The 11,321-nt window shown below is 47.3% G+C and overlaps 1 pseudogene; it reads right to left on the reverse strand.

The window, feature by feature from the left end:
* Positions 1–7,477: 7,477 nt before the first annotated feature.
* Positions 7,478–11,155, reverse strand: LOC133065249 (peptidyl-prolyl cis-trans isomerase A-like; annotated as a pseudogene).
* Positions 11,156–11,321: the final 166 nt, after the last annotated feature.

Consider the following 11,321-nt stretch of genomic DNA (forward strand, 5'->3'; position numbering starts at 1 on the left):
TTAATTTGAGAGATTACAAGTCTTGAATAGATCTGAGCAGGCAGAGAAATTTCTCCCAGGCAGCAATCTTGTTTTAACAAGTTCTCCAGGTAATTCAGATGCACTGTAGAGTTTGAGAACCACTTCTTGACCATCGGGGAGGGACCTTGGAAGGCAAATCCGGTCATTCTCCTCATTTTAATAAAGAGAAACAGGCATTTCAAAGAGAGGAGAAGGAGCAGGCTTGAAGGCCACAGATAATTAAGTTGTTGTTCAGTTGCTAAATTGTGTCCGACTCTTTGCGACGCTGTGGACTGCAGCACGCCAGGCTTCCCCGTCCCTCACCATCTCCGGGACCTGAGTTTGAATTTGCTCAAATTCATGTCCATTGAGTCAGTGAGATCATCCAGTCATAAGTGGCAGAGGTCAAACTGGAATTTACCTGTTTCCAGAGACACCCCCCCACCCTCTGCCCCATCTGACTTTTTCCTCTGACTCAGGCAGACCACCCACATTCATCCTGATTCTCTGACATTGTCTGGAGGGTCACCGTGTGCCAGGCACCACACTCACCTGCATTAACTCACCAGATATCTGGTGAGGCTAGCTTGAGTGTAACCCCATTTTACAGAGCAGAAAACCGAACCTGGAGAGAAGTCAGGATACTTGCCCTTGCTCACAGAGTTAGGGCTGAGACAACTCAAACTAGGTTTCTCTGCCCCCAGCGCCTATGCTGTGGCTAGCAGGTTTGCAGGAAGGGCTCTTCTCCAGCATCCTTTAATTTTTTTATTTTGGCTACCCCTTGGTTTATAGGATCTCAGTTCCCCCACCAGGGAATGAACCAGGGCCCTCAGCAGTGAAAGCAGAGTCCTAAATCACTGGACCACCAGGGAAGTCCCTCTTCTCCAGCATCTACAATTTGACTAAGAAACCGGAAGGAAGACAAAATGCTCCCTAAGCAGGCAAAACAGTTGGCAAACAGCCAATGCCCAAAGCTCCTGCCCTTTATGCCTAACAAAGCCCCTTGTCTCTTGGTTTACACACAATTGCACTGACCTGTGGTGGGGGTGGAGGGGGCGGGTAACAGATGGGAAAGGCAGAGCGGATTAGAAGTAGTCCACCCAGAAGGAGGAGGAGACCTGTTCTTGCCCCCTGCCCCCATCCCCTCTCTCACTTTCTCACGGTTTCCATGCATCCCCCAAGCAGTGGGTGTGCCTTGGGGCAAGGTATCCCAGCATTTTTTCACAGCTGGGCACACAGAGAAAACCAAAATATTTACACAGCATTTGAGTAGTCTAGTGGGTATTCGGGGGATGTTTGAAAGTCTTAGTGAAAATTTCAAAATTCATTCTTCATAATATCTGTTAGGATTAGAAACTAGTATAAAGTATTACGGAAGATTTTAAAGCTCAGTTTTATATAAAGCTTCCAAATAAAACTGGGTGAAAGAAGACAGACACAAAAGCCCAGGCACTGCATGATTCCATCCTGGTGACAGTTTGGAAAAGGCAAAAATCACAGGGACAGCAAACAGATCAGTGGTTTTCAGGGACTGGGGTTGAAGAAGGGAACTGATGGCAGAGAGGCACAGAGGAGGTTTGGGGGACAGGTGTATATATTCCACATCTTCTGTGTAGTAGTGGTGACGTGACTGTTTACATTTGTGAAATATTATCTAAGTACAGAGACAAATACTGTATGATATCACTTACATGTGGAATCTAAAAAAAATAGAACAAGTTCAGCTCAGTTGCTCATTCGGGTCCGACTCTTTGTGACACCATGGACTACAGCATGACAGGCCGCCCTGTCCATCACCAACTCCCGGAGCTTACTCAAACTCATGTCCATTGAGGCAGTGGTACCATCCAACCACCTCATCCTTCATTGTCCCCTTCTCCTCCCGACTTCCATCTTTCCCAGCATCAGGGTCTTTTCAGATGAGTCAGCTCTTCCATTCAGGTGGCCAAAGTATTGGAGTTTCAGCTTCAATATCAGTGCTTCCAATGAACACGCAGGACTGATCTCCTTTAGGATGGACTGGTTGGATCTCCTTGCAGTCCAACAGACTCTCAAGAGTCTTCTCCAACACCACAGTTCAAAAGCATCAATTCTTCTGTGCTCAACTTTGTTTATAGTCCAACTCTCACATCCATACATGACCACTGGAAAAACCATAGCCTTGACTAGACGGGACCTTTGTTGGCAAAGTAATGTCTCTGCTTTTTAATATGCTGTCTAGGTTGGTCATAACTTTCCTTCCAAGGAGTAAGTGTCTTTTCATTTCATGGCTGCAATCACCAACTGCAGTGATTTTGGAGCCCCCCAAAATAAAGTCAGCCACTGTTTCCACTCTTTGCCCATCTATCTGCCATGAAGTGATGAGACTGGATGCCATGATCTTCGTTTTCTGAATGTTGACCTTTAAGCCAACTTTTTCACTCTCCTCTTTCACTTTCATCAAGAGGCTTTTTAGTTCCTCTTCACTTTCTGCCATAAGGGTGGTGTCATCTGCATATCTGAGGTTATTGATATTTCTCCCGGCAATCTTGATTCCAGCTTGTGTTTCATCCAGCCCAGCATTTCTCATGATGTACTCTGCATATAAGTTAAATAAGCAGGGTGACAATATACAGCCTTGACATACTCCTTTACCTATTTGGAACCAGTCTGTTGTTCCATGTCCAGTTCTAACTGTTGCTTCCTGACCTGCATATGGGTTTCTTAAGAGGCAGGTCAGGCAGAGAAGACTCTACACACGGACATCACCAAATGGCCAATGCTTAAATCAGATTGATTATATTCTTTGCAGCCAAAGATGGAGAAGCTCTATACAGTCAGCAAAAACAAGACTGGAAGCTGACCGTGGCTCAGATCATGAATTCCTTATTGCCAAATTCAGACTTTAATTGAAGAAAATAGGGAAAACCACTAGACCATTCAGGTATGACCTAAATCAAATCCCTTATGATTATACAGTGAAAGTAAGAAATAGATTTAAGGGACTAGATCTGATAGAGGGCCTGATGAACTATGGACGGAGGTTCGTGTACAGGAGACAGGGATCAAGACCATCCCCAAGAAAAAGAAATGCAAAAAAGCAAAATGGCTGCCTGAGGAGGCCTTCCAAATAGCTGTGAAAAGAAGAGAAGCGAAAAGCAAAGGAGAAAAGGAAAGATATACCCATTTGAATGCAAAGTTCCAAAGAATAGCAAGGAGAGATAAGAAAGCCTTCCTCAGTGATCAGGGCAAAGAAATAGAGGAAAACAATAGGATGGGAAAGACTAGAGATCTCTTCAAGAAAATTAGAGATACCAAGAAAATATTTCATGCAAAGATGGGCACAATAAAGGACAGAAATGGTATGGACCTAACAGAAGCAGAAGATATTAAGAAGAGGTGGCAAGAATACACAGAAGAACTGTACAAAAAAGATCTTGATGATTCAGATAATCACGATGGTGTGATCCCTCACCTAGAGCCAGACATCCTGGAATGTGAAGTCAAGTGGGCCTTAGGAAGCATCACTACAAACAAAGCTAGTGGAGGTGATGGAATTCCAGTTGAACTATTTCAAATCCTAAAAGATGATGCTGTGAAAGTGCTGCACTCAATATGCCAGCAAGTTTGGAAAACTCAGCAGTGGCCACAGGACTGGAAAAGGTCAGTTTTCATTTCAATCCCTAAGAAAGGCAATGCCAAAGAATGCTCAAACTACCGCACAATTGCACTAATCTCACATGCTAGAAATGTAATGCTCAAAATTCTCCAAGCCAGGCTTCAATAACCATGAACTTCCAGACACTCAAGCGGGATCTAGAAATGGCAGAGGAACCAGAGATCAAATTGCCAACATCAGCTGGATCATCGAAAGAGCAAGAGAATTCCAGAAAAACATCTATCTCTGCTCTATTGACTATGCCAAAGCCTTTGACTGTGTGGATCACAGTAAACTCTGGAAAATTCTGAGAGATGGGAATACCAGACCACCTGACCTGCTCTTGAGAAATCTGTATGCAAATCAGGAAGCAACAGTTAGAACTGGACATGGAACAACAGACTGGTTTCAAACAGGAAAAGGAGTGCATCAAGGCTGTATATTGTCACCCTGCTTATTTAACTTATATGCAGAGTACATCATGAGAAATGCTGGGCTGGATGAAACACAAGCTGGAATCAAGATTGCCGGGAGAAATATCAATAACCTCAGATATGCAGATGACACCACCCTTATGGCAGAAAGTGAAGAGGAACTAAAAAGCCTCTTGATGAAAGTGAAAGAGGAGAGTGAAAAAGTTGGCTTAAAGGTCAACATTCAGAAAACGAAGATCATGGCATCCAGTCTCATCACTTCATGGCAGATAGATGGGCAAAGAGTGGAAACAGTGGCTGACTTTATTTTGGGGGGCTCCAAAATCACTGCAGTTGGTGATTGCAGCCATGAAATGAAAAGACACTTACTCCTTGGAAGGAAAGTTATGACCAACCTAGACAGCATATTAAAAAGCAGAGACATTACTTTGCCAACAAAGGTCCCGTCTAGTCAAGGCTATGGTTTTTCCAGTGGTCATGTATGGATGTGAGAGTTGGACTATAAACAAAGTTGAGCACAGAAGAATTGATGCTTTTGAACTGTGGTGTTGGAGAAGACTCTTGAGAGTCTGTTGGACTGCAAGGAGATCCAACCAGTCCATCCTAAAGGAGATCAGTCCTGCGTGTTCATTGGAAGCACTGATATTGAAGCTGAAACTCCAATACTTTGGCCACCTGAATGGAAGAGCTGACTCATCTGAAAAGACCCTGATGCTGGGAAAGATTGAGGGCAGGAAGAGAAGGGGACAACGGAGGATGAGATGGCTGGATGGCATCATTGACTCAATGGACATGGGTTTGGGTGGATTCCGGGAGTTAGTGATGGACAGGGAGGTCTGTCGTGCTGCGGTTTATGGGGTCGCAAAGAGTCGGACACAACTGAGCTACCGAACTGTGTTGTTGGAAGAGGGTGTTTGCTATGACCAATGCATTCTGTTGGCAAAACTCTATTAGCCTTTGCCCTGCTTCATCCTGACTCCAAAGCCAAATTTGCCTGTTACTCCAGGTGTTTCTTGACTTTCTACTTTTGAATTCCAGTCCCCTATAATGAAAAGGACATCTTTTTTGCGTGTTAGTTCTAAAAGGTCTTCATAGAACCGTTAAACTTCAGCTTCTTCAGCATTACTGGTCGGGGCATAGACTTGGATTACTGTGATATTGAATGCTTTGCCTTGGAAATGAACAGAGACCATTCTGTCATTTTTGAGATTGCATCCAAGTACTGCATTTTGGACTCTTTTGTTGACTATGATGGCTACTCCATTTCTTCTAAGGGATTCTTGCCCACGGTAGTGGATATAATGGTCATCTGAGTTAAATTCACCCATTGGACTGGACTCCAGTCCATTTTAGTTCGCTGATTCCTAAAATGTTGATGTTCACTCTTGCCATCTCCTATTTGACCACTTCCAATTTGCCTTGATTCATGGACCTAACATTCCAGGTTCCTACGCAATATTGCTTTTACAGCATCGGGCCTTGCTTCCATCACTAGTCACATCCACAACTGGGTGTTGTTTTTGCTTTGGCTCCGTCTCTTCATTCTTTCTGGAGTTATTTCTCCACTGATGTCCAGTAGCAAATTGGGCACCTACCGACCTGGGGAGTTCATCTTTCAGTGCCCTATCTTTTTGCCTTTTCATCCTGTTCATGGGGTTCTCAAGGCAAGAATACTGAAGTGGTTTGCCATTCCCTTCTCCAGTGGACCACATTTTGTCAGAACTCTCCACCATGCCCCATCCGTCTTGGGTGGCCCTACCTGTCGTGGCTCTTAGTTTCATTGAGTTAGACAAGGCTGTGGTCCATGTGATTAGATTGGTTAGTTTTCTCTGATTGTGGTTTCTAGTGAATAAAACAAGAAACAGACTCAGAGACATAGAGAACAAACTAGAGGTTACTAGTAGGGAGAAGGAAGGGGAAGGGATGAGGGAGGGAAAAAGTGAAAGTGTTAATCACTCAGTCATGCCTGACTCTTTGCAACGCCATGGAATGTAGCCCACCAGGCTCCTCTGTCCATGGAATTCTCCAGGCAAGAATATTGGAGAGGGTAGCCATTCCCTTCTCCAGGGGATCTTCTTGACCCAGGGATCAAACCTGGATGTCCTGGATTGCAGGCATATTCTTTACCATCTGAGCCACCAGGGAAGCCCCCAAACTGTTAGTCACTCAGTCGTGTCCAACTGTTTGTGACCCCATGGACTGCAGCTTGCCAGGCTCCTCTGTTCACGAAAAAGGGTTATGGAATTACATGAAATCGTGTGTGTGAAACTTTCCTTGTTTTGGCCACGTTGTGCAACATGTGAGATATTAGACCCAGCACAGCCAAAAATAAATCAAATTAAAAATAGTAATGATAAGGGCTTCCCTTGTAGCTCGGTGGTAAAAAATCCACCTGCCAATGCAGGAGACTTGGGTTCCATCCCTGATATGAGAGGATCCCACGTGCATCAAAACTTAACTAAGCCTGTGTGCCACAACTACTGAGCCTGTGCTCTAGAGCCCAGGAGCCACAACCACAGAAGCCCGAGCACCCTAGAGCCCGTGCTCCATGACAAGAGAAGCCAGCACGATGAGAAACGCGTGCACCACGACTAGAGAGTAGTCCCCCACTCATCGCAACTAAAGAAAAGCCCTCACAGCAATGAAGACCCCTGCACAGCCAAAAATAAATAATTTTTTAAAGTTTTTTAAAAAACTAATTAATTTATTTTAATTGGAGGCTAATTACTTTACAATACTGTGGTGGTTTTTGCCATACATTGACATGAATTGGCCATAGGTGTACACGTGTCCCCCGTCCTGAGCTCCCCTCCCACCTGCCTCCCCACCCCATCCCTCAGGGTCGTCCCAGTGCACCGGCTTTGAGTGCCCTGTTTCATGCATCGGACTTGGGCTGGTAATCTGTTTCACATGTGGTAATAGACATGTTTCAATGCTATTCTCTCAAAGCATCCCACCCTCACCTTCTCCCACAGAGTCCAAAAGCCTATTCTTTATATCTGTGTCTCTTTTGCTGTCTTGCCTATAGGGTCATTATTACCATCTTTCTAAATTCCTATTTTTTTAAGTTTTTAAAAAATTGATATAAATGATCCCCAGACCAGCTTCAATCCAGCTCTGCACACCCCCTGTAGTTTTCTCCATTTCAGCTGATGGCGATACCATTCTTCCAATAATGTGGTTCCAAAACTATGACATCATGCTCAATCTGTCTCTTTCTTTTGTAGTTGTTTAGATTTTATTTCCTAATCGTAAACTTAACTCTGGAATCCAGCTAGACTTGGAGGAGGGAAAGGCAAATAATGAAACTCAAGGAACTGCAGCAAAAGCCCAAAGATCATAGGCTGTCACCAGCAGATACAGGTGAGCAATGCTCTCCTGAGTCACGGAAGGAAAGGGCTGATGCTCAAGATGAAACACAGACAGCAATGGTGAGCCTCGTGCTGGTCTTGCCGTTCCTGGAACCAGAACCCTCCACTCCTGCCACACCATGTCATGCTCCCTTTGCACCTGCCGAAGACCACACGCTTACCATCCAGCCACTCAGCCTTGGCAGTGCCGATGAGAAACCAGGAACCAGTTGTGTTAGGTACAGCATTTGCCCCAGACAAGATGCCAGGACCCGTGCTTCAGGGTGAAATTCTTATCGAATTTCTCCTGTAGTTGGACCCCACTAGTGCCGTGATAGTGTGAAAAGTCACCACCATGACACATAAATCCTGGAATTCTGTGAAAGCAGGACCCTCATAACCAAACCCTATCTCCCCAGTGCTCTGAGCATGCAAGATTTTTTTTTTGCTGTCTTTGAAACTCTGCCTGCAAACAGTGTGAGAGAGATGCAGCCCAAGGGTTCACTGACGATGTGGAAGAACCACAGTGGGGTTGACCCTGACTAGACACGGCAGTGGGGGGCTCCCCACTGTGGTCCACAGGTGTCTCTGCTGGTGGTGCCTCTCACCACCCCCGGTAAACACCCCAGTCTGAGGCACCATCATGTCTCCCCTGGATTGTTACAATGGGCTCCTAACCCATCTCCCTACTTCTACCCTGGACCCAACTACAATTCATTAGAGGAGCCAGGATATTCACATTAAAATAAAAATTAGATTGTATCATTCTCTGCCTCAGCCTGGAGGAGATGGCAACTGGCTCCAGTATCCCTGTCTGGGAAATCCCATGGACAGAGGAGCCTGGTGGGCTACAGGCCATGGGGTTGCAGACTCGGACACAACTCAGTGACTGAACACACGCACTGCCTCAAACCCTCCGAGTGCTCACTCCTTTAGTGTTAGTCGCTCAGCCGTGTCCAACTCTTTGCAACCCCATGGACTGTAGCCTGCCAGGCAACTCTGTTCATGGAATTTTCAACTCCTTCAGTTCAGTTCAGTTGTTCAGTCATGTCCAACTCTTTGCGACCCCATGAACCACAGCACGCCTGGCCTCCCTGTCCATCAACAACTCCTGGAGTTTACACAAACTCATGTCCATTGAGTCGGTGATGCCATCTAACCTGCTCATCCTCTGTTGTCCCCTTCTCCTCCTGCCTTCAATCTTTCCCAACATCAGGGTCTTTTCAAATGAGTCAGCTCTTCGGATCAGGTGGCCAAAATACTGGAGTTCCAGCTTCAACATCAGTCCTTCCAATGAACACCCAGGACTGATTTCCTTTAGGATGGACTGGTTGGATCTCCTTGCAGTCCAAGGGACTCTCAAGAGTCTTCTCCAACACCACAGTTCAAAAGCATCAATTCTTTGGGGCTCAGCTTTCTTCACAGTCCAACTCTCACATCCATACATGACCACTGGAAAAACCATAGCCTTGACTAGACGGGACCTTTGTTGGCAAAGTAATGTCTCTGCTTTTTAATATGCTATATAGGTTGATCATAACTTTCCTCCCAAGGAGTAAGCATCTTTTAATTTCATGGCTGCAGTCACCATCTGCAGTGATTTTGGAGCCCAAAAAAACAAAGTCAGCCACTGTTTGCACTCTTTGCCCATCTATCTGCCATGAAGAGATGAGACTGGATGCCATGATCTTAGTTTTCTGAATGTTGAGCTTCAAGTCAACTTTTTCATTCTCTTCTTTCACTTTCATCAAGAGGCTCTTTAGTTCTTCACTTTCTGCCATAAGGGTGGTGTCATCTGCATATCTGAGGTTATTGATATTTCTCCCGGCAATCTTGATTCCAGCTTGTGCTTCATCCAGCCCAGCATTTCTCATGATGTACTCTGCATATAAGTTACCTCAGAATAAAAGCCAAAATGACCACCAAGGACATTCCTGCTCTGGCCCCCAACCTTGGTCCCATCACACTCAGGCCTTGGCTCCTCCTTGCTCATTCTGCTCCAGTTATACTGACCCCTTCTGTGTCTTTTAAACCTGCCAGTCCCACTCCTGGCCTCAGTGAAAGTGAAGTGTTAGTCACTCAGTCATGTGCAACTGTTTGCGACCCCATGGCCCGTAGCCCACCAGGCTCCTCTGTCCGTGGACTTCTCCAGGCCAGAATACAGGAGTGGGTAGCCGTTCCTTTCTCCAGGGGATCTTTCCAACCCAGGGATTGAACCAAGGTCTCCTGCCTTGCAGGCAGTTTCTTTACCATCTGAGCCCTGGGAAGCCCACTCCTGCCTCAGGATCTTTGCAGATGCTCCGCCCTTGGCCTAGGATGGTCTTCCTCCCTATATTCCCATAGCGTGTCCCCTTTCTTCATGTCTCTGTTCTTCATGTCTCGATCATACTTGATCTTTCCTAATTTTGTTCTGTAGAACTCACCACCCTCCAATATTTACTTCTCTGTTTGTGTCTGTCCCCCTCACTAGAATGTCAACTCTACAAGGTCAGTGATTTTTTTGGGAAGTTTGTATTCACCACTGTATCCCTAGAACCAAACGTGACCCACAGAGGGTCCTCCATAAATGTTCACTTTAGGGAATTCCCCGGTGGTCCAGTGATTAGGACACCAAGCTTTCACTGCTCAGGACTCGGGTTCAATTCCTGGTTGGGGAACTGAGATCCCACAAGCCGGGCAGGCAAAAACCAAAGTTCACGTTAATGAATGAAAGGGATGCCTGAAGCCTGGGAAGGAGAAGAGACTTAGTCAAGGTCATGGCCATCCAGAATCAATGGCTTTTGGTCTTGGAAGGAACAAAGCATCGATTCCATAGCTCTGGCCCAAAGTCCTTCCCAGAGCCATGCTAGGCTCTGGGGCTAAAACCAGGCCAGTGAGCCCTCATCCCTGGGACTGACAGGGAATGCCCAGCCCCCAGGGGATGTCTGACTGACTCTGCCAGGAGGGCTTACACAAACCAAGCCAAGGCGGGGAATGGGGGCAGGGGATCCTCCGAAGAAGGAAACCTGAAGGCTGCAATGCCGGAGGGAGGTCTGCACTGGTGGAGGCAAGGCAAGGAGCCACCTCCCCACCCCTCTGGCTGCCTGCATGCAGGCATTGGAGACCCACAGAGTCTCCACTGCTGGGCCCTCCAGGAGTGGGCAGGGAGGGAGGCCGGCAGTTTCCAAGCAGGAGAGCACAAGTTGGAGCCGCTGTGGGTAACCCAGAGGACAATGGGCAGATTCCAGATGCCCCAGGCTCCCTTCCACGGGTTTCCCAGGTGGCGCTAGTGGTCAAGAACCTGCCTGCCAATGCAGGAGTCACAGGAGACCCAGGTTCAGTTCCAGGGTAGGGAAGATGCCCTGGAGAAGGGCACGGCACCCCACTCCGGTATTCTTGCCTAAAGAATCCCATGGACAGAGGAGCTTGGCGGGCTATACAAATCCACAGGGTCGCAAAGCGTCTGAGGCGACTGAAGCTACTTGGCACGCACGCATGGTATGCGCCCTTCCCGTTGTTGGCACCAAACCAGCAGAGGGCGCCCTGGCATCACAAGGTCCAGGTTCCGCCACCTGCCGCCCTCTGGTGGCCACACTGGTCAGGGCGGGAAGGGAGCCCTGGATCTCCCCTGCCACTTCCAGGAGAGCGGTTCCAACTAAACAGGGGAATGTCCAAAGACAGGGAGCGGGGCCCCGGTGGCCCTGGGTCTGGCCTGGGCCCACCCTGGCCAGCAAGGCGAGGCCAGCGATGACCATGCCAGCCGCAGTGGGTATGCACTCGCTGTGGACTGGGCTCCAGCTCCTTCTTACCCACCCAGCCCAAGAGGTACTTCTGCTCCCACCGCCCCTTTACCAATGAGCAGGCTAAGGAGGTGACGCCAGATCACCTGATTCGCGCCCCCCCAGGCCGCCCTCTCCTGTC

The sequence above is a fragment of the Dama dama genome, chromosome 11, assembly GCF_033118175.1.
Source record: "Dama dama isolate Ldn47 chromosome 11, ASM3311817v1, whole genome shotgun sequence".
NCBI classification, from domain to species: Eukaryota; Metazoa; Chordata; class Mammalia; order Artiodactyla; family Cervidae; genus Dama; species Dama dama.